Below are 24253 nucleotides of genomic sequence, written 5' to 3'. Positions count from 1 at the left end.
TATCAAAACTCGCTTGGCGGTCCAGTCACTGATTTTGACGTGGACCACGAGTGCGTCATTGTGCGGGAGGCAAACCTTGTTGAGGTCGGCCTCTGAGAAGGTGATATCTCCCCGACTGCGGTCCCGAGCTGCGTGCGTGCGGTGCGCGGCTGTGAAGAAAAGTTGTAAACTTCATGAAGGGCGCCAACGCGCCTTCTCTTTTCTCGAGATGTTAAGACAGAATCATCTTGAAGTGTGATCATGTGAATGGTTCTGTCGTACTCGCGACCTGTTGACGGTTGGCGACGATCTTGACGAGAGCGGTCCCGGGAACGTCCTCTGCTGTGAGAGCAACCTTAGGTCCTCTGATCGCTACGTCGAGGGGGATCGCTTACTCTGCATCTGGGCCATGAGCTTGTGGGCGCAGTCGCCGTCGGGTATGTTGGTGTATTGCTTGATGTGTCCGGCTTCTATGAGATCCTGCAAGTAATGCTTGAGCCCCCAGCATACGTCGGTCTCATGGCACCTAGCTCGGTGGAAGGCGATAAGGGGTCGGGTCGAGGCGATCTGCCGATTGTCCGATCTCGTCGGTAGTAGGTATTTACTCGTTTGATCTTCTAGTATGTAACTAGGAGATCTAGTGAGTACGGCGAATTCTCGGTCATTGCTCGCTTTGAGTTTGGAGGGCTGCCCTTGTTGTCGGGGTCGTTTTTTAGAGGATGATGATACCTCGTAAACTTCTCCTTCTTCTACTTCCTCTTCATCTTGGTTCTGATTTTTCAAATCTTCTTGTAACTTGATGTACCTATCGACTCGAGCGTATAGCGCCAACGCGTTCGGATTTGTTCTTCGGGGGGCGACTTGGTGAGCGAAGATGTTGCGCGGAGTCGTGCAAAGCGTTTGTGAAAGCCACCGCGGCGAATGACTCTTTGAGGCCACTCTCCATGTCTAGCAGTTCGGTTTTGAACCGACTTAAGAAGGAGCGGAAGGTTTCCTCCTTGCCGAGTGTAAGCTGAAAGAGTTAATTGAGATCGCTCTTCTTACGTCTGTTATGGACGATTGGCTTGAAAACGTCGGTGAGCCGCTGAAGTTCTTTATCGAAGTCGGCCTCGAGGGAGAAGAACCAGTCGAGTGGGCCATTTTTTAGACTAGCGGGAAATAGTCTGCAATGAAGGTGGTCGAACTCTGGTGCACTGTAGAGTGCTAGACTTTGAACATACCGAGCTTTATCTTTGGCTTTGGGCATGTACGGCCATCGTACATATCGGGAACCGTGGTTGGACGAAATCTGGAAGAGAAATCTTGCGGAGTAGCTCGGCGACAAATGGAGATGCTTGCGGTAGGTTTTCGGCATCTTTGCACTATCGTGGTGGAGTCTTTCTTTACCCGCATTTTTGTCGAGCCTTTGGCTAAGTTGATCGTTGGTCGACGCGTTGATGACGCCGTCCTCGGCGGTGGCACCTAGTGGGTTCTCGCGGTATCCACTTGTGCTTTCGTTAATCTACTGGTGAGCTATTTGCTCGCCATCGCGGCCTAATTGTCATGCTAGCATGTGGAGTTGAGCTTCGAAGCTTGCCATGCTTCGTGGGCTTGAGAGGTTTGGTTACTGATTTGTTTGGAAGTGGTTTGGTTTCTCAAGTAATCGAGACCACAGATGGCACCAATGTAAAGGTGTGATTTAGCTTTCCCTTACAAACAGTCGGTGGGGGACTGGAATAGGTTTTTGGATGGACCGAAGTTCGCCTTTGAGAGCTTAACCGCCACGATCTTACTCGGGTTTTGTGGGAAGAGTAGAATTAGGTCTGGTGTAGTTCATTGGAGAGGTATTTATAGATCTTGAGAGTGTATCCTTGCCCACCACGTGTAAAGGATATCCCAAACGAGGGGTGGAGATCAGGGTAACATGTGAGAACTGTCCTCATAGGTCTGCTGTAATGATGTGGAGTGTCAGTCTGTATAAGTAGCTTGCGGCCGTGACCAGTGGTTGACGGCCAAGATATGTGCAAGTATACCTTTAGTCATGATTGCTTCTGGAAGGGGTATCTGAGTCACTTTCCTAGCGTAGTTCGCGTGATACTGCGACCTGTTAGTATCGTTCTGTTAGCTCATGGGTGCGACCTGGATCCACAGGTCGATGTGTCATTTCCACCATGTTGTGCGCGTGCTGGATAGAGAATATCACTCCCCTACAATCCCCATACCAAGACTTGATCCCCTGACCTCTTTGTTGGAAGCCAACTGTACTACCATTAGATCAGTGGGGTCATGGTCGCAGACTGTTGAATTTAGATTGTCTACTTTGTTTGGGCTTTTTAAGTAAAATATCCATGAACTATCAAAAAAAAAAGTAAAATATCCATGGTGTGTTATTTTCCTATAGCTAGTTTTGTTTTATCAATCGCACCACAAGGCATTAGTGGGCTATGGACATGTAAAAAATAGAGACATATTTATTAGAATACCTCCCTTCTCTTCCTCCTCTTCTTCTTCCACCACCACAATTGATCGCATGACCTTGTGTAGTTATGTTGGGAAGGCAGCCAGGCTACTGTTGGATCATTGGGCCGGGTCGTGGTGGGCTGGTGGCAGAACCGCAGAATGTCCAAAGTTCAATAATCTAACATTATCTGTTTCGGCAGTCCAATCCAACCCATGGACTACAATTGTTTATCAAGCCCATTCATTATCACTGGGATATTGGATCATTGTGTGTATGTCTTCAGGTGTTAAAAAGTGTTGGGCTTGGGTAAATCCAAACACGAACTACAAACAGGAGAACAAAAATGTAGAATTAAATGGAACAAGGAGGCAGAACATATGCAAATCAATCACAATAAAAGGTAACATACGCAAATCGAAAATATATGTTCACCGAATAATTATACCAAATAGAAAGAAGAAAGAGAGAATAGGGAGCTCTTTTATTTTTCTTAGTCTGATTGGAGATTGATCTTAAAGTGTAGATTTAAACTGTTGTAGCCAAAGAAAGTGGTGATCCTGGTCAGTATTGCAATATCATTGCATTTATCTAGATTTAATGGTTGTTCAATATGTTTTTTTGGTTTGTTGTGCTCAAAGTTCTTAGCACAGAAAGTATACATGGAATGCAAAATCATCAAAAATGTGGTTGCTTCATTGACTTCCCTCCCCTTAAAGTATAGAAGACTAGAAGGAAGTTATAAAGAAAAAATTGTATCTCATATCTATCTAATAAGACTAGCATAATGCACGTGCGATGCACGTCTTAACAATACATCCACAACAATATAAATCTTAACAATAGGTCAGCTAACAATACAATCATATACTATCCATTAATGGTTAAGTTTAAACTTCCAGTTATGAGTATCATTTGTTGTTTAGATAAATAAATGTAAATACTGCAATGGAAACAATATGTTTCTGCTTAAAGTTTACAGACAAAAACTTTATGGACTCAAACTTGAAATCTATGAATTGCATATGTGAACTTCTTCTACTTATTATGCATCAAAAAACGAATATTGATAAATTGAGAGTTCATACTCAAGAAAGAAATGCGAGGTTTATTAATCAATTGAGAACCAACATTCAATAGCAATATGAAAATGAAAAAAGACCACAAAATATTAAGTGTAGTAACCTGAGTTTAGGCACACCGGACATCCTTCCGTATCGTAATAAACCTAAATTCATATTGCATAATATTAGTCTCCTCGTTGATGAGGCATCGTCCTCCTTAGTAGTTTTGTTAAAAGTCTGGTCTCTAATAAAAATGGTGTCGGTTTAGATCTTTATGCGTACCGGAATTTAGACAAACTTTCTTATGCACCCCTGTGAACTTCTTGCATCTGTGTTATGATGGAAAGTGGTTGATGAAAAAAGTGTACAAAAAAATTGTATTGTTGCTACTCAAACTGCTCGAAACCATGCACTACTTCCGAGAAAGCTTTCAAACCACCACCACTTATGTTCGTTGCATAGAGGCATGTGTACATAGGAGTTCCTGTGAATAAAATTATTAGTTCTGCTGCACTAATTTAAATATTCTAAGAAGCCCGTATCACACATCTTATGAAATGAAAATTCATAAAAGAAAATTAGAACACAACTTGAAGCTAACATAAAAAATGATAAGTTATTTCACATGGTGCTTAACTAAATGAAAAATGATGTAATTAGGGTGAGTTATGAATTATTAATTAGGCTGCTTAACAATCTATGGTGAGTTATTTTATGGTGGAGGTTCAAGCTACCCTCCCTCTCTCTAGGACTATTAGATTTCCACCTGGCTTTAATGCGGCTGGAAAGCCTTGGTTTCTGGGTTTGGGTAGGAGGAATTCGGCCAAGGCATCTGCTTCTAACTGATGTCTCGTTCCTATTTACAGAAGAACCTTACGTCCCTCATCTTCATAGCTATCGCCCCAATCAATATAATCAAATCTCTAGCTAGGCTTTTAATAACATACCTCTTTGCCAAAGTTTGAACCCCGTTTTTCCTTGAGACAGGAGATGAAAGCCCATTGAAGGTTCAGAGACAACCATAATCTTTATCTAGTTCTACAGGAGTAACTGATAAGAATATATCCACGATAGCAAAGGCATTCTGTTGAGAATGTTCTCCAGGTTCTTTTGAATCCACATGGCTTAACCCTGCAAATTTGTGATCACAGGCAGGTGACTCACCAGTGTTCCCTTGCGCCATCATAGTAGTTGTCAACATTTGGTAATCCGTTTTTCCTAGAAGATGTATCCTCCTCAAAATGCTTTCCCACTGATAAGCTAGCATCTTCAAATTTGACTTTATTGTTCAATTTGGTCATGTTTCTATTACAGTTCTATGAATTATTGTCTGGACCACCTTCCATTACTTTTATGCCAAATCAGATTGTATCTTTGACCAGCAACTCCATCATCATTGTTAAAATGCATCATACCAGACTGAGAATTGTCAGGAAGAGAACTTGCTTCAGTGGCAGTTTCTTTTGGAGCAATGGTCTGAGAAGCAACTCGCTAGAAGTAGAAGTTGCAAGAACTGAAATAAAGTTCCTTCAGGCAAATCCTAGGTCATTAAAAAATTCAGATTAAGGTGAGACTAAAGCAACTTGCGAATCAAGATTCAAGACATTGATAATACACATCTAATTATTGTGTAAATAAACTCAAAGCTTTTCTGAAGTTCAGATGAAGAAAGTACCAAAAAAAAAAAAAAACCACCACGCAGGACTGAAAGAAAGACAAAGCTCACTTTAACAGTTGGAAGATAAGAAAACCACAAAAATTTGACTGAAACCACTTCTTCCAAAAAGAATATAGTCGAGAACCAGACTTACGAAAATAAAATCAAATTGTCACTTCATGTACTTGAAACAACATGAATAAACATCACCCTAAATCACAAATATTAAAAAGGACTTCAATTTGCATCCCATCTGAACAAACCCTAGCACAATATCAACATATTTAAAGGCGTATTAATATCAACATGAGTCATGCACAATGAGGATGTGCATACTAGCTTGATCATGGGAAGTTGATTGATATATGTTGTCCATGTGCATTAGATAGTTGGATGTTTGGTGGCATGTGCAGTCTTCAAATCTCGTACCTTACGTTTGTGCAACACCTTATACCTAAAACAAAATATTTTTTTTCTCTCTAGAAAAAGGGGCAAAAAAATAAAAAGAGCAAAACTTACTGCACTTTCTTTCATACCCTTTTATTTTGGTGTGTTGTCGCAATCACGACTCTTGCGAGCTGCAAATCCAAAACCTTTTGTAACCTAAGATGCCCTCCTCGGCTAGGGCCTTCAGGCACTGATAAATGGTTCAATTATATAACATTTTACCATCGAAGCCAAGAGATCTAAAGCATAAACATGCTAGTTGCCAGAGGAGAATGGCTACCCTTGTAGGTAATAGCATACTCTATGATTAGTCAATGCAAGGGAGAAAGCAATTGCAACATTGTGAGAGAATTAGTTCCATACAAACAATTAATATTAATAAAATATAAATAACAATTAATAAATTGAAAATAGAACTGTACGTAGTTTTTAAAAAAATTCAGCATACAAATTATTTTTAGAGAACCTACGCAACCAATGATCAAACTCAGAAACAACAATGAAGAATTAAAATTACTTCCTATCAAGACACAGTTTGCTGGAAAAATCCAATTGTCAAGGAATGGCAATAGACGTGCGCTTCTTAACATCCTCACCAACAACAGTCTCAGCTAATGATATCCATAATGCAATCAAGAAAATGAAAACTATAAAAAAAAATGAAAATTCAATATCCCAACAGTCAAATTTTGTCCTTGATCAAACACCAAAGCAAAAAAGTAGACTAACAAAGGTTATCTACACCTGGATATGATAGAACACCTGGTACAAAAGGATTCATGCTATAATTGGCTACTCTACTTTAAAATAGGAAGTTGCAGAATATGGACTGGTTCAATACATGAGAAGCATATGAACCTTGCAAGAGTAAAGACTATTTCAATATTGAACATCAATGAACATAAAAAAGGATGAGTGAATAAATCATACCTATTGTAAGTTTTTGTTTGTCAAAGTCATGAGGTTATAACCATTGTAAGTTTCTGTTTGTAGGGAGAGTATGACTTACCAACAGAAAATTCAAAGACGACAACCACAATTAACACAACCTACAAAGATTGAATCGTGGCTCAGGATGCCCATCAGCTTTGTGATTCCCTTCTCCATGAATTATCATCCTTCCTCCAAACTCCAAACCATCAATTTTTCTGGGTGACTCCATGATCTAGAACTTGAAGCAAAGAAGTGCAAAGAAAAAAAGTTTAAAACAAATAAACAAAATATTATATTTACATTGCCTAAATCACTGCCCAAAAATCATTATTTAAGATAAATGAAACATGACGATATTGCTTTGTGCAGTAAAAATTATAGAAAGAGGGCAGTAGAAACGATGTTGCTTTCCACATCTTTAACGAACATTGCAGTATATTTGAAACTGGTTAAAAATAGATTTCCTCAAAGGCAGAATGGACATCAATAGAGAACCAGGCAAGTGGTATCTGTAGAAACTATAGCCATGAACCTGGTTCTCATATATCCCTACTTCATCTGTAACTAACTCAAGTGTACAAAAATTAGGAAGTCTCGAATGTCCTCAACTTTTTTAATAATTGAATAATAATCAGAGCAGAAGATGTAGTACTGTACTACATGTAGAATACAGAACGTTGCACCAGTCAAAACAAACACATTCCAAGTACAATCAACGTCGGGGCTCAAATTGGATTTAACCAAAACCAAACCTGAATAGAATGATCAGGACAGGAGTATTGCTGCCAGCAACACAATGACTACAAAGGATTTCTAACAATTTTTGACAAAGCTCAACCTTTTCACCTGCCCCTTCTTATGATCCGCTACTAAAGATTTTGAACAGTTAAGGTTGTCCAAACTTGAAACCCAAGGATTTAAATTAAGCTTCGGCTCCTAATCCACAATCAACGATGATCTCTGGCCGATAAGACAAAATTATAATAAAGGACGGTCCAGATCTATTTGAGCATGATCTAACGGTCGAGATAAGAGTTCCAATTAAAATTTTCAAACAGGACACTGACGGGAACGGATCCCCACTTGGTTTTTACTGGCTTTTCTTACACCAAGTCGCGGGTTCGAGCCTAGAGAAACATGAGTTTAGATTTTTTTTTTGGTTTAGTCTTATTAAAATTCGCTCACGAAGCACACAAACGAAAGTAAACCCAACACTACAAACCCTCAAAGTTTTCGCTTTAAAGTTGTGAAGGCCAAACTGTTGAGTGAAGTAAATCCTCATATAGTATACACGCTAGAGAGCTAAAGAGGAGTGAAGGTCACGGTTAGGCAAAAACCCATTTTTTATAGTGAAATCTCATCATCTCTCGACAAATTCAACATCTACAAATCTAGAGCAGTAAGAAAAAACTCAACAACTCAAACTCTTGCCAATTTGTTATAATTTCAATATCTAATATGAATTTATCGTGTGTGCAGAGATTTTATTTAATAGGAAGTAATTTTATTTAAATAGACTGTTCAGAAGCAAGTGAAGGCAATTTCTTACTTCGATCCACTGGTGGTCTTACTTTTGTTGCTAAAGTTTACGGGCATTGCTGGTTGGTTTCCTTTCTTTTAAATCTTTTTACATTCTATTTACAACGAAGTGTTCATCTGGATAATCCACTTCCTATTATTAATGCCATTAGCAAATTTTTGATGAAACTTGGTAACAAAAATATTTAGTTAAGACTAGAAACGACCGATTCTCTTGAACGTGTTTGTTTCACTAGCAGTGGTATATATTGGCTTAGTTGGTCGAGTGAGCTGTGTGGGGGTAGAGGATTTTCGTTGAAAAGGAATCCCTTTATTGAACGCATATACTGACTGCTTTGTTGCCTTTATTCGTTATGTGGGATTTTTTCTTATGTGTTTGATTATTATTACTATTGTTGTGGCCTTTTTTTAGAGGGTGTTTGCAGAATCATTACACATAGTATTAAATTAGTTGGTTCGTCTTCTGAGTTAGAGTGAGATTGGTAGTGATAAGTGATTAGTGAACTGTGAGAATCAGTTGCCCACTGAATGGGAGTGTAGAGAAATGTGTTATTGTATAAATAAGTTATAAATAATTGAGATTGGTGGATGGTGTGATGAAATGGTTAGAGTGAGATTGCAGAAATTGCCAATCAGTTGTTCGCAAGAATGCTCTTGGATTGATGAGGTTGGAAACCAGTCTACCAATTTTATATTGAAAACTAAATTAAGGAGAAAAAAATTGGTGGAGAATATAGTGACCTATCCAACACTTCGTATTCAAACATTTATGTGGAAGGCCACATTATAAATTGAGTAAACACAAGCAAAGAACCATAGACAACATATACGATTGTTTAGTTCTCATGTTTTATTTGCAAGATGTTATGATTTGTAACGTATTATATTGTGTAAAATATAAGTTACATTTGTTTTTTGTTTTATGTTTTATGTTACGTGTTTTGTTTTTCTTGATTTTAGCTTGGGGACATCATGGGGTGAGGGTGTGAGGCCAGTGAAGTTGATGACCACATTGTGCCTTATCCCAAGGGAAATGAAGGGAAACCATGGGTTACATCTGGCGATTACAGTAAGAAGCAATTTATTCCGGGACAAAGGTCTGTTGAGCTTGCAGACCGAAAAGGACCTAAAAGTTACATCTCTGGACTTAAAGTGGAAAGCAGCGCTCAATGCGATACAAATAAAGCACTTCCAGCTCTAGGATTGGAAATTGACTCTTGGCCAGGTTAATGTGATGGGGAGTATGGAAGAAATTCCAAAAATTATACCAATATGCAAGTTATTGGAACTGAAATGCCCTAATTTGATTTGGGAAGAGGTAATAGTTTGTTCATACCTTATTATTGTGCTGATACTACTCAAGATTACTTCATCTTCAAATATCCGTTTTTTATCGACAGAGGATGCTGCTCAATTAGATAACAGGCTTGGGTCGTTTGGAAATGAGTGTGACGAGAAAGAGAACGGTGGATTTCTTGAATATAGTTGGGAAAACATTGGAATCTTTGATGATCTTGACAACATGTTTAGGTAATACGACATATATCTTGGTTTCTTGACACGTGATTTAATTACCAATTCTCAAGACCTATTGACATTAGATTGGATCTTCTGGGCTTATCAAGCAAATTGTTTGTTATATAATTTTTAAGTGATGATTCTGCATAAATGATGGACCTATATTTGGAGGTGAAAGTCTTGGTGATGCAGAACTCTGGTCATCCTCTGCAGATCTATTCAGTAGTCCAACAAAGTCATTCCCTATATGCTCCCCAAATTCGGGTATGAATGCATTGAGTATGTCGGAACATGAAATAAAGCTGGAGTTTGTGCAACATGAAGACCACTCTAAGACCTATGGCTTTAATTTGTTGTCAGGTTTCATCGGAGTGCAATGAAATTAGTAGAATTAGTCCCAGGTGAAAATTTATGCGGAGTCTTATTTAATTTTTAATGAGTTATTTTATAGTTTTAGAAGTAATTTGTGTTATGTATAAATATGAAGTTATATATCTTTGTATGGTTGATCTATGGAGATTGTATTGTTTTGATTTTCAGGTTATAATAGGATTTAGGTTTTTGAAATGTTGAAAATACAGAGGAGACTCTGCTAGATTTTTTTATTTATTTTTTTTTGAAGACTCCCTCTCCTTATTTTCCTCATTCTCATTTTGATATGTGTTGAATTAATGAATATGTAAGGGGTATGTGTAATGAGTTGGTTTGTGAGAAATGAAATGCATAGAATTGCCTAAGCTCACTTAAGTATGCACATGAAATGATTATGAAATATAAAACTGCTGGAAATGGTTATATCATCGATCTAGTACTACCATAGAGATGGTCTCTTGGGGTGTCGTTCACAAGCAATGTGTCTAGAGTGCCGATTGGCACGGGCATTCACTAGTATATATATATGGGAAATTACTTCTTCTACTGAATGTTTTTTTACAAGTAATTTGCTTACTGATAAAAGATAAAATTGTTAGTCTACCTACGAAATGAACGATGAAATCAAAACGTAAGTAAACTAAACTAATCTTATGATGCTCATAATTATCAAAGTTTCCTACTCTCAATTCTATCGAGATATAGTGGAGTAAGAAGTTCGTTCCACTCCTAGTGCTCTAGCATGGAATGTTTTCTAATCTAATTAGTCGGTCTTAAGTCAATGAGAGCTTTACGAAGGTGATTTGCTACGATACTTACTGAATTTGATTACTTGATTTTAACTACGAATGCTATGGAAATATGATTATGCTTGAATCTAGATAAAGGATTAGAGGGAATTGAATCCACCGAATCGAATCCAACTTAATAGCCTAACATAGATTCTTGTATCTCTATTCATTACATTTCTCTTACGGCAGGCCCAAAATTCGATAGTTCTAATCCCTAGATGTTCATGGCATTTCTACCTAGTACTAAGTTTCTAAAATGTGATATCTCCCCGATATATTCGATATTCTCACGATATATCTCGGAATCACGGATATTTCGACCTTTCAATATTGGAATAAGATCAAAAACAATGTTTCTACACTATACCACTAAGTTTTCATCAAGGCTTTCATCGGAACCCCTCTAATGGAGGTTTTAGCCTGGATATATCATCAAACCATCATTTCCCATTTCATTATAACTACACATCATATTAAAATTTAATTTTAACTAAATTAACTAACAATGGTTCAATCTATTTAAACTACGGAATGATAATCAACAAGATGGAGGTTTTAAAATCATCAAGATCTATAAATTGAAATATCATATTAAAATTTAACTTAAATAACAATGGAAAACAACTATTTTATTTATCTAATCAATAATCAATCAAAGAACAATGATTCAAAAACTTAATCTAAAACAAGAATTGCAAATGGAACTAAAGCTTAATTTAATTAATGAAAACAGATCTAGAATTATCTATAATATTTTAGGTCTAACTAGCTACCATTAACAAAGAGCTAAACTTTTGTTTTTATACTTTCAGATCCAAAAATCGTGCATGGGCTTGGAGCCATGTTTTGGGCCAGAGAATCAGGCCCAAAACCCAATTCTTTCAGTCCAAAAAGGCCTCTTCAACTGCAGTTGGCTTCCACAGACTTTTCGTCCACTTCTGCTCTTCTGATTGGGTCAAGGCTTAGACCATTGGAAAGCTCTTTCCGAGCCGGTCGTTTTGACATAAGGTAGGCCCAATTCCGAGGTCTGAGTCCAAAGATACGGCTTTCGGAAGTTCTGCTGACTTGTGTGTTGTTTCAACCCGTGTCGACTTTTCAGCTTTTGACCGGGCTTTAGGAAGGCTTTATCTTCTTGAATCTTGGCCTTTAATCAAGGAACTCCTTAGTAACCGACCTTTTCTCCTTTATCTCACTAAAGTGGCACATTCTGCACATAATGGACTTTGAAGCCTGAAATGCATAAAAACACGTAATCAGTGTTAACTCTTAATTATTACTCACATAATTGGTCCAAAAGTATAACTATTAAAGGGTTAAAACTACAGTTTTGGGCTCTTATCACTTACTTACGGACTTGTAGTTTCAACTTTCAATTATGACAAAGTTCACTAATTATAATCAAAAGGCGTTAGTGCTTGATCACCACACCATGTGACTTTAAAAAATGTGCATTAACTAGAGCAGCACAGCTGATGACTAAAAGTCTATAATCTAGGCAAAAAAATTAAAGGTATTTTAGAATACCTACGCCGCCACTTAATAACACCACCACCGCCTCACCACAACTTGTTCCCATGACCTCATAGTGCGGATGCTAAGAGCATTTCTAGGTGGAGGCATCAACTGCATATGTATTGGAATATAATTTCTACAACAAGAACAAATAGTGAATATAAGAAGGCTGAGACATGGATCGGTACACTCACTAGTAGAAAAAAAGGTTTTTGTGACTGTTTTAAAATGGCAAAAAGGGGCTTTTGTGACTGTTTTGAAATATTTTTTGTGACTGTCGGATTTAGAACCGTGACAAATTCTTTTTTCTAGGAAAGGTTTATGTATTACGGATTATTTGTGACTATTCTCCCAAAACAGTTAGATACTCCCCACTTTATATCACAGTCTCATATGAGTATATGACCCATTTAGTTTTCGGTCTAGTGCACCACAACTCCACTAAAAAATAACTGCTTAGATACACAAAGTCACGAACACAGCCTAGTGAGCCCATGTTCAAATTCATGCTTCCTTCAAACATTTCCAGTCCGTACTGTACATGCTCTCCTCTACACAAAATGAAAAACAAGAAAAAAAGGTTCGAACACCCACGACTTTCTCTTCACTCCAATTTCAGATAGAAAATTTTGGTTGGTTGGAAACTCCAAAAACAGTCTCACTGAAACTCCCTAATTTCTCCCCAATTTCAACTTCTAGAAAATCGTCTGTCACTAGGGTTTTCGCTCCCCATTTTCTGCTCGATCTATCTCCCCGATTTCTCCACACCCGTGGATAAAATGGCAAGGTTACTCTTTTTATGCTAATTTGTTCTTGTTTTGGTTAATTAAACTTCTCAAACTTTACTGAGTAGATGCAAAGTCGCCATTTTCTTGTAAGAAAGTTCTTATTATTGAACTTGAAGAAGCTGTTCTTCGTAATTTTTCTCTTCAAAATTTAGAGTCTTAAATTTCCTCTGTGTGAAATTAACTTTTATAATTGCAGTTCACTTTTGGGGTCCAACTTTTAAATGGGGTATTAGCATAGCTAATATTGTTGACTTTGCAAAGCCCCCAGAGAAACTATCATATCCCCAACAAATAGGTATTCAGTTTTTAAATGAGAACTTTCTCCGTCCTTCTTTCGTGGATACATTATGAAATTTCTCCTCTACACAGTTTTGTGTTACTGATATATCAAATTTTTTTGTGGTACGCAGTTGTCACATGCACTGGAGTTATCTGTGTGCGCTACAGCACAGTTATTACACCAGTAAGTTGGTTTGGCACCTCTATAGTGTGCCTTGGCTTCTTTTGACCCGTGTCTTCTACAGAGTACTGACTTGAATATAAATTTAAAATCAATTATATTGTACTGGGCTGTAGAAAAATTGGAACCTTGTCAATGTAAATCTTGCAATGGCTGGAACGGGAATTTACCAACTTTCCCACAAAATGCGGTATGTTACTGACCTTTTTTTTTTGGGATTATTACTTATATAACAACACTGTACTATGACTGAAGAAACAAAGCTAATCAATATTGTTCTCATTTCCTTTCTTGCAAAAGGATTTGAAGGACTGAATCTTCCAGAATAGATTATGAATGTCAACTTACAATGTTAGTAAGGTAGCCTACGACTTCGAATCCAAAAGTAGCAAGGATTAGGATGCATAATCTCCTAGATACTTCCATCCCTTCCGTTGTTTTTTATGCTAAATAACTTTAACTTAACTTAGTTCATGCAAAAAATCGAAATCCACAACTCTCCATGATCTGTACTCATCCGTATGTCTCGTGGTTATGCCCGGTAATGGCCTGGTGATTGCCTGTATAGTGGACTGGTATAATGTCTTGAATTTTAGCCTAGGTTAGTTTGATAATTTTGATTCAATGTTGTAGGTTTTTGCTAGTGGAGTTAGTGTTATTGTGAGCTTGGTTATTAAAATTACTCATTTTGAGTACTAGGTAAGTGATATTTTATTGAATTCGTTATTCGATTGTTTTCCTTGTTTAGTTTAGTTAATTAAGCTTTATTGTTGGGAAATTCAAGATTTTAATGTTATATAGGACTTGTTTATGCCAATTGAATGCTGATTTTAGAACACGTGAATTAAATAGGAGATGTTGGGTGTGTATGTGGAGAAATGATTTATATAGGTATATAGTTAAGTAATTGAAATGTATGTGTTGAAGATTTGGATGGGTTTTAAATGGTGGAATTTTGTTTCAGATAAGGAGGAAAACGATAGTAACTGGCCAATTTCTGACCATATTGGGAGCCAGGAGCTTCAGATTGTGATATGGAATGAGCACAACTCATTTACTACTTCAAAGATTGGGTCACTTGTAGATGTGCAGAGTTGCCATGATCTAGAAGGCTTCGTATCTTCTATTATCTTGTTCTGGTCGGTGAAACACATAACTAACAGTTTAATAGTAGTTATGGTTTTTTGCCTTGATATTGCATCGTTACAAGAACACAAGGTGTGAGTAAGGGCCATGTACATCTGCATAGAACTCAAAAGGATTTTGGTCATGGCATTATAGGAAATTAAGAAGCATATTCTTATCTTTGCACATCTAACATTTTATAATTTGTATTTATTGAATGTTAATCTTTAGTAGTTCTAAAGATGGTTGCAGTTGCACGCTTAGCTTGTACTCTACACTAGAGCTCTATTTCACTAATACTTAGTGTTTCATTTATGGTAGTGTTTATCTCAATCCTTTGGTTGCCATTATTTTCAGCTCATGTACACTTGTACCGATTTAGGACCTTGACAGGTAATCATAAACCAATTGATGCTTCCGAATCCAATATAATTTTTTTTCTTATGTATTTGAATATTAATAAAAAAAAAATCCTCTGATCTGTGAAAATGTGCAACCACAGATATTAATGGATTGCCATCCAATTAATCAATTTTAGCATATTTTTTGGTTAATTATATATTATAACTTGGGTTCTTAAATTTGTGGCACATGCCTGCTGGGCAGTCAGGGTTAGGAAGTCCGTGTTCTTTGTTTGAAGACCAGGTTTATGTTTCTTTCATTAATTTCCTTTTTGGCTTGTCGTGATGTGTGAAAGGATGTCCTAAATTTATTTTTCTCAGTCACTTGTTGTCCTTGTACATGATATGGGTCCAAATTGGGAGCTTGTCAATGATGCCATCAATAGTACTCTGCAATTCAAGGTATACTAGATTTGGATTTCATATTTCTTATCCCAAATTTTCCAAGATATTTCTTAATATCTACCTCACTTTTCTTATATTTGTTCAAAGTCATTGTTATTAAACTTTCCAAGATTCTTCTAATTTCATCTCTTCGTGGAGAATAAGAAATGCTAATTTGATTTTCCTGTCTGACTCTCACAATGTATATATAGAAACCATAAAGTACGCAAAGAACGCCACAAAATTTTAATGGACAGGAACGCTGGTGATGGGGCTGATAGTGCAGAAGATTCAGGGTCTTCCCAACCTTATCCGTCCACTTTTCTGGGCATTCCGAAGGTATGAATGTTTGAAATTGTTGCAAAATTTGAATTGTGTTTTGGATTTGGACCAATAGTTTCCATTTTTTTTTATTGGCACCTATCATTTTCACTAATCTTATCTTTTTGGATACCATGCCATTCATCAGGGCAGTGCTAGACAATTGTTTCAACATTTTCAAGGACCTATGGAAGACGATACTCTAAAGTCTCATTTTGAGTGTGTAAGAACAACATCATCCTCACTGGACTCAGGTTTGTTTATAAATATTTCATACCACCACATGATTATCTTTGGTGTCAGTGTCGTTTCCACTCCTCTTTTTGCAATTGTTGTTAAGTTGGGAGTTTAATTTTGGTTATTAGGCATTGTGGCTTCTGTTTTCCAATTGGCACGAGAGTTACTTCTTGGTAGAACACAAATATGGATTCTCTTGTAAATGCCTTTAGGTGCTACCATTTGCTTGCATGTTGATATCTTTCATTTTTCCTCAATGCATGGTGTTCGTGACACTAATCTAAGTTGTACGCTTTTTTTTTGGCAAGTCAACATGGTTTTGACATCCTAATGTGTTGTTGGATGTTTATTCGTCATCTGAATATGTTATCTATGGTTTCATTAAATATTTTCTTATTTTAGTTCTTATGCTAGTTTGTAATTTTGATTTATTGATTTATCTATTTACTAATTTTTGTTTTGTTTTGTTTCCTTATGTTTCTTCTGAAGAGTGATAAACAGGGGACTAAACTTGTTCCAATTCACAATTCTCATATTGTTGCTCTTTCCCAAGTCCTGCCCAAATAACTTGATCTGAGTAATTTTAACGCAAGTCCTTGTATTTGTGCACTATTCCATGAATTTGTCTACTCATTTATTTTTTTATCAATATTTACTAAATCTTGTTGGGGTATTGTTTTGTATGTTGATTGAAGTCTCTTTGGACTATATATATCCATATTGAGTCTTTTATTTGATTTAATGAAGGTCTTTTGATCTTTGTGACCCAACTACATCAAGTTCATACCTTGCATTTAAAGGTTCTCATATTAGTGGATTGCCCATCTCAAACCAGGGTCCTACTCCACCAGTACATCCTACATCTGGTGCAAACTCCATCTGCAACAAGGATTTGCTACTGCCATTGTCCATGAAAATAGTTTGTCACCACCATCTGCTGCATTCAATATATACCTCTTCCAGGTTTGTTAGATAACTATCAAATTTCTTTGCCACCCTTAATTTTGTTCATTCATGCTTACCACTAGTTGTTTATCATATATAAGGGATGCTCAAAGATATGGTGTCTTTGCGACACGGTCGGTCGGTATCGAATAATGAAAATCAAAAGATGCAACCATACAATCAAATAATGTTTCCTAGTAAAAACATTCAACATTCCGGCGTGGCTACTCATGGGTCTTGCAAAAAATCATGGCGTTTGTATGCTACCTGGTGCAAATAGTACGGGTATGATGTCTAGGATAAGAGGAATGATGATGCCTCGACCTGGATTTTAGGGAATTGGCTCACCGGCTATGTTAAATATGGTTATCGGTTATCCAAGTCTATCTTTGTTTGTAAAGTTTCAACGGAATAAGTGTTTGTGAATACTATTTTGAAACTTAATGAATTATGTTTGTTTAGAAAAAAGATTATCAGTGCAGGTCCAATTCAATAATGTGGAATATGATGTAGTTTTTGTTTCGCATGTATTCATTATTTTTTTTTTGAAAAAACAAAAGTATATTTATCACAGTTTTAAGAAAACCGTCATGACTAGGTTTCCTTTATGTGACGGTTATAGGATGATTACATTACTGTTTTGTTAAAAGTGTCACAAATGATTTGATTTTTTTGTGACGGTTTTTAAGTTTTTGTTACTATTTTATATAGTAGATATAGGCTTATCTGGAACAAATATTTGTGACGGTTTTGGGAAAAAAATAAATGACTCCCACTCCGTCACGGTTTTGGAAAAAAAAAAAAACAGTGACAAAATACTTTTTGTCACTATTTTTAACAGTGATATAAAGCCTTTTTTCTTGTAGTGACTCTCTTTAAAGTTGTTTCGCGTCTGTTCTTCTCTATGCAGACAGACCACGTCAACCTCCAAGTTACAACAATCAGTTATTACTCTTCTATGTTTACTGCACACAAACCAAAGAAGAAAAGGATGAACAATGAGACTGATATTTTGATTGCCCAAAAACGTAGTTTAGAATAGAAAATTAAGGTTTTGCAGATATTATACAGCCTGCTGGTAGAGGAGTATATATAGAGGAAAAAATGTGGAACACTTAGTAGATCTGAAATTGTAGGGAATTGCTTCAGTTTCCCGATAAAGATTGGAGTTCACTAGTCCAATACATTTCTGTTTCCCAATCCATATCCAATTCTATTTCCAAACCTATCAGGAAAATGGTTTACTAAAAAGAAGATACAAGGGATCAAAGAGCCTCAAGCCACAAGCCACAAGCCACAAGCCACAAGCCCGACCCGGCTCGACTCGCGCGCGCGTGGCTTTGTGTGAGTCCTCCCTCTTAATCCAAAAGCCTTTGTACCCTAAGGGCACGCCCTTAGTATGAGACTTTCACTTATAAACACTACTCACTAGTGTTTCCTCTCTAATGTGGGACTAAAGTTCTCTACTTAAACAACTATCCCACAAAGAGGTCAAGGGATCAAACCACCACAAAGTCACTCCAAACATTACCACTTGTTTTATTTAAAAATAACATAATAATCCCCCACTTATTTTTGATAAAAACAAAATGTAAAATATATTTAAGGGCGATCAATATAAGTTTCAACATGTTATGCATAGATGAAGGTATCCAAGAATTAAACCTTTACGTAGTGAAAATTACTCAAAATATAAGAGCCATAAGTGACTAAGTCTTAAACTTAGATCTTGAGTATATAATAAGTTAGATTCACGCGCAACACATCCAGTGTTCTCCTTTCATGTCCTGCACTTTAAAGGTCCTGTGCTCTCATCCTGGTTCGTGAATGATCTAGAGAATCAGCCCTCATTCTCATAGAAAGCGGCATGTACTTTCACTTTCACTAAGTGAGTCTATAAAGAGTGCTCCTGTAGCTATGCACTCCGCCCATAAGGACCATAGAACTTCATGAAGAGTTTTTCCCAGAAAACCTCAACCTTTATTATCGCTTTAGGATCTCATACATTTTACTATCTAACTACGGGACAGATAAGTAACAATGCATGTCTCACAACCAACATTCTATGACTTGTTCTTCCTTTTGAACCTAGTTCTTGGGATCTCCAGTCCCTAGGTTGGGTTACCATCATAGTGTTCATCTTTCAATTGGCTTCAGTCCCATGCTTCTGGCAGTAGTCCACAATTTTTCTCTGGCCAAAGCTTTGGTAAATGGATCTGCTAGATTATCATCAGATCTCACAAAATTAATAGTCACTGCACCTTTAGATATAAAATCCTTGACAGTACTATGTTTACGATGAATCTATCGTGATTTACCATTATAAAACTTACTGTGGACTTACCCAATAGCAGCAGTGCTATCATAATGTATCAAAGTGGCTGGTACCAGTTTATGCCAAATCGGAATATGAGTGAGAAGATCTCGTAACCAACTAGCCTCCTCACTTGCACTAGCCAAAGCAATCAGTTTAGACTCCAAGGTAGACTGTGCTATAGTGGTCTGCTTCTTGTACTTCCAAGATATAGCACCTCCACCAATGCTAAACACATAGCCACTGGTGGCCTTACAGTCTTCTGAGAGAGTGTTCCAGTAAACATCTGTATACCCCTCAAGAACAGTAGGATATATTTGATAATGAATACCCATATCAATGGTTCTCTTTAGGTATGTCATTAACCTGCCAATTGCTCGCCAATGCTTAGTGCTAGGATTACTAGTATACCTGCAAAGAACACCTATTGCATAGGCAATGTCAAGTCTAGTACAGTCTGTAGCATATCTCAAACTACCAATGATACTAGCATATTCTTTCTGATTCACAGGTTCACCATTATTTGCAAATAATTTAATACAGGAATAAAAAAGAGTACTAACAGCCATGCAGTTGAAGTAGTTATACTTCTTCAACATTTTTTCAATGTAGTGTGACTGATCCAACCATATGCCATCATATGATCTTGTAATTTTGATTCCCAACATTACATCACCCTCACCTAAGTCCTTCATATCAAAGTTAGAAGACAACAGGTTCTTGGTCTCTTTCACAACATATAAATTAGAACCAAAGATTAGTAGATCATCAATATATAAGCATATAATAACACATATTTCATTAGAATACTTATAATAAATGCACTTGTCACTTTCATTTATCTTGAACCCACTGGTAATGATAAAGTTATCAAACTTCTCATGCCACTATTTAGGTACCTGTTTCAACCTATAAAGTGACTTAAGTAATTTGCATACCTTTTTACTATTACCTGGTTCCACGTAACCTGTTGACTGATTCATGTAAATCTTCTATCTAAATCCCTATTTAGAAAGGCTGTCTTAACATCCATTTGATGAATAAGAAGATTATGAATAGCAATAACAAAAAATAATACTCTAATGGATGTTATCCATGTAACAGGTGAATATGTGTCAAAGAAATCAAAGTTCTCTCTCTGCCTAAATCCCTTGATAACAAACCTTGCTTTAAACTTGTCCATTGAACCATCGGTTTTAAACTTCCTTCTGAAAACCCATTTGTTTTCTATAGTCTTGCAACCAGGAGGCAAATCAACAAGTTCCCAAGTTTTTTTTATCCATGAGAGAGTCAAGCTCACTCTGTATGGCTTCTCTCCAAAACTCAGAGTCAGAAGATGCGAGAGCTTCTTCAATGGAGGAGGGATCTCCTTCCAAAGCAAAAGTGACAAAATTGGGTCCCAATACCTTAGCAACCCTTGCTCTCTGACCTCTTCTAGGTTCAGATTCTTTAACAATGTCTCTGTCATGTAATCTAGGTATATTCGTGTCAGAAACATCAGTAGTAGGAGCCATGGAGGAAGACACACCCCCACTATTTCTAGATAAATATGGAAATCTATTTTCTAGAAATTCAGCATCAGATCATTCAAACAAGACAGTAGGCTTCATATCTAGAAACCTGTAGGCCGTACTGTTCATAGCATAGCCTAGAAAGACACACTCATAAGCTTTACTCTCAAGCTTTGAGATTTTGGGATCATGTTTCCTTACAAAAGCCAGACATCCCCATGTTCTGAAGTAACTTTTTTCGACTAAATATGATCAAAACACTAAGTGGTGACGAAAGAGATGAATAACGTAGAAAAGTAGTGAGAAAAGTGATGGTGATCGAGAGAATGATGAGACTGTACCTTTCGATTGTCTACGTACCCAAATTACTGATAGGATCAAGTCTCAAGAACGTAGTTCTGTATGAAAAATAATTTGGTATTTATATAGGTAGAGTAGAAATTTCTTATAGCTTAAGTAATTGTAATTGAATATAACTCTCAACTGATAATTATCTATTTGATAAGAAACGAATCTGGACATAAATTAATGTACGTAAATGGCAAGCCATGCGGCTAGGGTTCAACTCTAGACACATGAGTTAGTGGGCATGTACATTGATCCATGGTATTGCAAATTGGGCTTTAGCCCTGTCGATTAAACGAATAAAGTGGGGACCCCTACTAATGGACATTTGCCACGTAGGTGGGGGTCGAAACATAACTCAAATTAGGCTTCTTGTTCTTCCATAGCTCATAAGGTGTAACATTTGTCTTAGAATTAGCAATTCTATTCAGCACATAGCATACAGTCAAAATAGCTTCACCCCATAAATTTGAGGGTGCTCCAGAACTAAGTAACATGGCAACAGTTAATTCCTTAAGAGTTCTATTCTTACATTCAGCTGCTCTATTCATTTCAGGTGAATAAGGAGCTGTCGTCTTATGAATTATACCATGTGATTGCAAGAAAAGATTAAAATCAGCAGAACCATATTCAGTACCTCTATCACTTCGAATTACTTTAATGTTCATGTTATGCTGATTTTGAACATCAAGTATATAAGCTTCAAAACCATCAAAAGCATCACTTTTATTCTTCAGCAAATAAACATATGTAAACTTCGAGCAATCATCAATGAAATTAATAAAATATCTTTTACTACCTCTAGTCAGAACTCCTTCAAGCTCACAGATATTAGTATGTACCAAGTCTAGCAAATTTGTACTTTTCTTAACTGATTTGTGAGGCTTCTTTGTGATTTTCACCTTAGTGCAAGATTCACAGTGTACAAAAATCATCATTCAGGTTAGGGATTAAACCAAATATGCTCATGTTCTTAACATACTTCCTATTAATATAACATAATCTACCATGCCAAACATTAACATAACAAGAGATCATGTAAGCAGAAGTAGAAGTTTTATTCAGATCAGCAACGTTCAACTTAAACATCCCATTACATGCATAGCCCTTACCAATAAAAACCCCAGACTTAGTGATCACATACTGATCACTATCTATGATTTGCTGAAACCCAACTTTGTTCAGAATAAAACCAGAAACTAAATTCTTCCTAATCTCAGGAGTATGAAGAACATCCTTTAAAAACAGTTTCTTCCCAAAAGTGAACTGCAGCTCAACATCACCAATACCTAGAACCTTAGTCGTATGATTATCACCAAGTAGAACTTCCTGATTCGTAGTTGTGGTATAACTCTTGAACTAGTTCCTATCAAAACAAACATGCCTAGAAGCACCAGTATCAGCCCACCACCCCTCACAGACATTAACAGAATTGACGACCTCAGTTATCATAGCAACAAAAGGTTCCTCAGTAACTTTAGCCTCATTGACTTTACGATACTTACAGTTTCGACCATAATGCCCCTTCTTTTTACAAGTATAACAGACAACTTATGACATGTCAACGGGTGGTTTTTGATTCATATACACCTAATTCTAGTTCAATTCTGTGAACCTTTCTTCTTAGAAGGTTTGTTCTTCATGGCTTTCTTAATTATTAGGCTTTAAGCTAGATTTAGTCTTACTGGTTTGTTGGTTTACCACATTAACCTTAGCCTTGGCAGATGACATGGCTACTTCCTCATTATGGTCTTGTTTTCGTGATTCCTCTTCTATACAGAGTCTCATAATAAGACTCTCCATTGAAAACTCTTTAGATTTATGCCTAAGTATGTTCCTGAAATCCTTCCAATAGGGAGGAAGCTTATCAATGACGACAACAACCTGAAATTGCCCGTCAATTTTCATCCCTTATGAAAGTATCTCATGAACAATAATTTGTAGGTCATGGCATTGAGACACAACAAATTTGTCATCTACCATATGAAACTTAAGATAACGATTTACAACGTATTTTTTGGAGCCAACTTCCTCAGTATCATACTTCTTTTGCAGGGCTTCCCAAACATAAAAAACAGATGGAAGTTTAGAGTATAAGTCGTATAGATCATCAGCAAGCGAGTTCAGGATGTAATTCTTACACTTGAAATCCGCAGTGATCCACTTATCAATAGCAATAGATAGAGCAGGTTCCAGTAGGACATCTTCATCAGGAATCGGTTCACTTAGAACAGTTTTCACTTTCACCAGGGTCAGATAGAACATCATTTTCGCCTTCCACCACTTGAAGTGCTCACCAGCAAACTTGAACAGTCGGTTATGGCTATTGTCATTGTGGGACTTGAACAGGTTACCTTCTTCATGTTCCATTGTCAAACAACCTTAAAATTATTGGAATATAATTTCTGTAACAAGAACAAACAGTGAATATAAGAAGGCTGAGGCACGGATCGGTACGCTCTCTTTAAGGTTGTTTTGCGTCTATTCTTCTCTATGCAGACATACCACATCAACCTCCAGGATACAACAACCAGTTATTACTCTTCTCTGTTTACTGCACATAAACCAAAAAAGAAAAGTACGAACAATGAGATTGATATTTTGACTACCCAAAAATGTAGTTTAGAATAGAAAATTAAGGTTTTGCAGATACTGTATAGGCTGCTGGTAGAGGAGTATATAGAGGAAAAAACATGGAGCACTTAGTAGATTCGAAATTGTAGGGAACTGCTTCAGTTTCCCGATAAGGATTGGAGTCCACTAGTCCACTACGTTTATGTTTCCCAATCCATATCCAATTATGTTTCCAAACCTACCAGGAAAATGGTTTACCAAAAAGAAGATAAGGGATCAAAGAGCCCGAGCCACAAGCCCGAGCCTGGTTCGGTTCGGCGTGTGTGTGTGTGTGTGTGTGGCTTTGTGTGAGTCCTCTTTCTTAACCCAAAAGCCTTTGTACCTTAAAGACACGCCCTGAGTATGGGACTTTCACTCATAAACATTACTCACTAGTGTTTCCTCTCCAATGTGGGATTAAAGTTCTCTACTTAAACAACTATCCTACAAAGAGGTCAAGGGATCAAACCACTACAAAGTCACTCCAAACATTACCACTTGTTTTATTTAAAAATAACACAACAATATGTGCCTCTACTATTAGGAATTTAGCCAAAAAC

The 24253-nt window shown here is 36.9% G+C and overlaps 3 long non-coding RNA genes across 7 annotated transcripts; 2 read left to right on the top strand and 1 right to left on the bottom strand.

The window, feature by feature from the left end:
- Positions 1-3504: 3504 nt before the first annotated feature.
- On the bottom strand, positions 3505-7480 carry LOC147498703 (uncharacterized). 5 transcript variants are annotated; one of them, XR_015195574.1, is made up of 3 exons: positions 7270-7480; positions 4428-6755; positions 3505-3964 (listed from the first exon to the last, which is right to left on the bottom strand). It is a non-coding gene; the product is annotated as an uncharacterized LOC147498703 (long non-coding RNA). The 5 variants fall into 5 exon arrangements; XR_015195575.1 differs by having other exon boundaries at positions 4428-5774; positions 6594-7453; XR_015195577.1 differs by having other exon boundaries at positions 4428-5020; positions 5657-7427.
- Positions 7481-7773: 293 nt separating this feature from the next.
- LOC147498702 (uncharacterized) lies at positions 7774-9989 on the top strand. The gene is made up of 4 exons (XR_015195578.1): positions 7774-7916; positions 7997-8118; positions 9017-9374; positions 9457-9989. It is a non-coding gene; the product is annotated as an uncharacterized LOC147498702 (long non-coding RNA).
- Positions 9990-13199: 3210 nt separating this feature from the next.
- Positions 13200-13500, top strand: LOC147498701 (uncharacterized). The gene is made up of 2 exons (XR_015194344.1): positions 13200-13332; positions 13448-13500. It is a non-coding gene; the product is annotated as an uncharacterized LOC147498701 (long non-coding RNA).
- The last annotated feature ends 10753 nt before the right edge of the window (positions 13501-24253 follow it).

The sequence above is a fragment of the Coptis chinensis genome, chromosome 5 (assembly GCF_015680905.1).
Source record: "Coptis chinensis isolate HL-2020 chromosome 5, ASM1568090v1, whole genome shotgun sequence".
Classification (NCBI taxonomy): Eukaryota; Viridiplantae; Streptophyta; class Magnoliopsida; order Ranunculales; family Ranunculaceae; genus Coptis; species Coptis chinensis.
The sequence above is the reverse complement of the archived record's forward strand: the minus strand, read 5'-3'. Positions and strand labels throughout refer to the sequence as shown.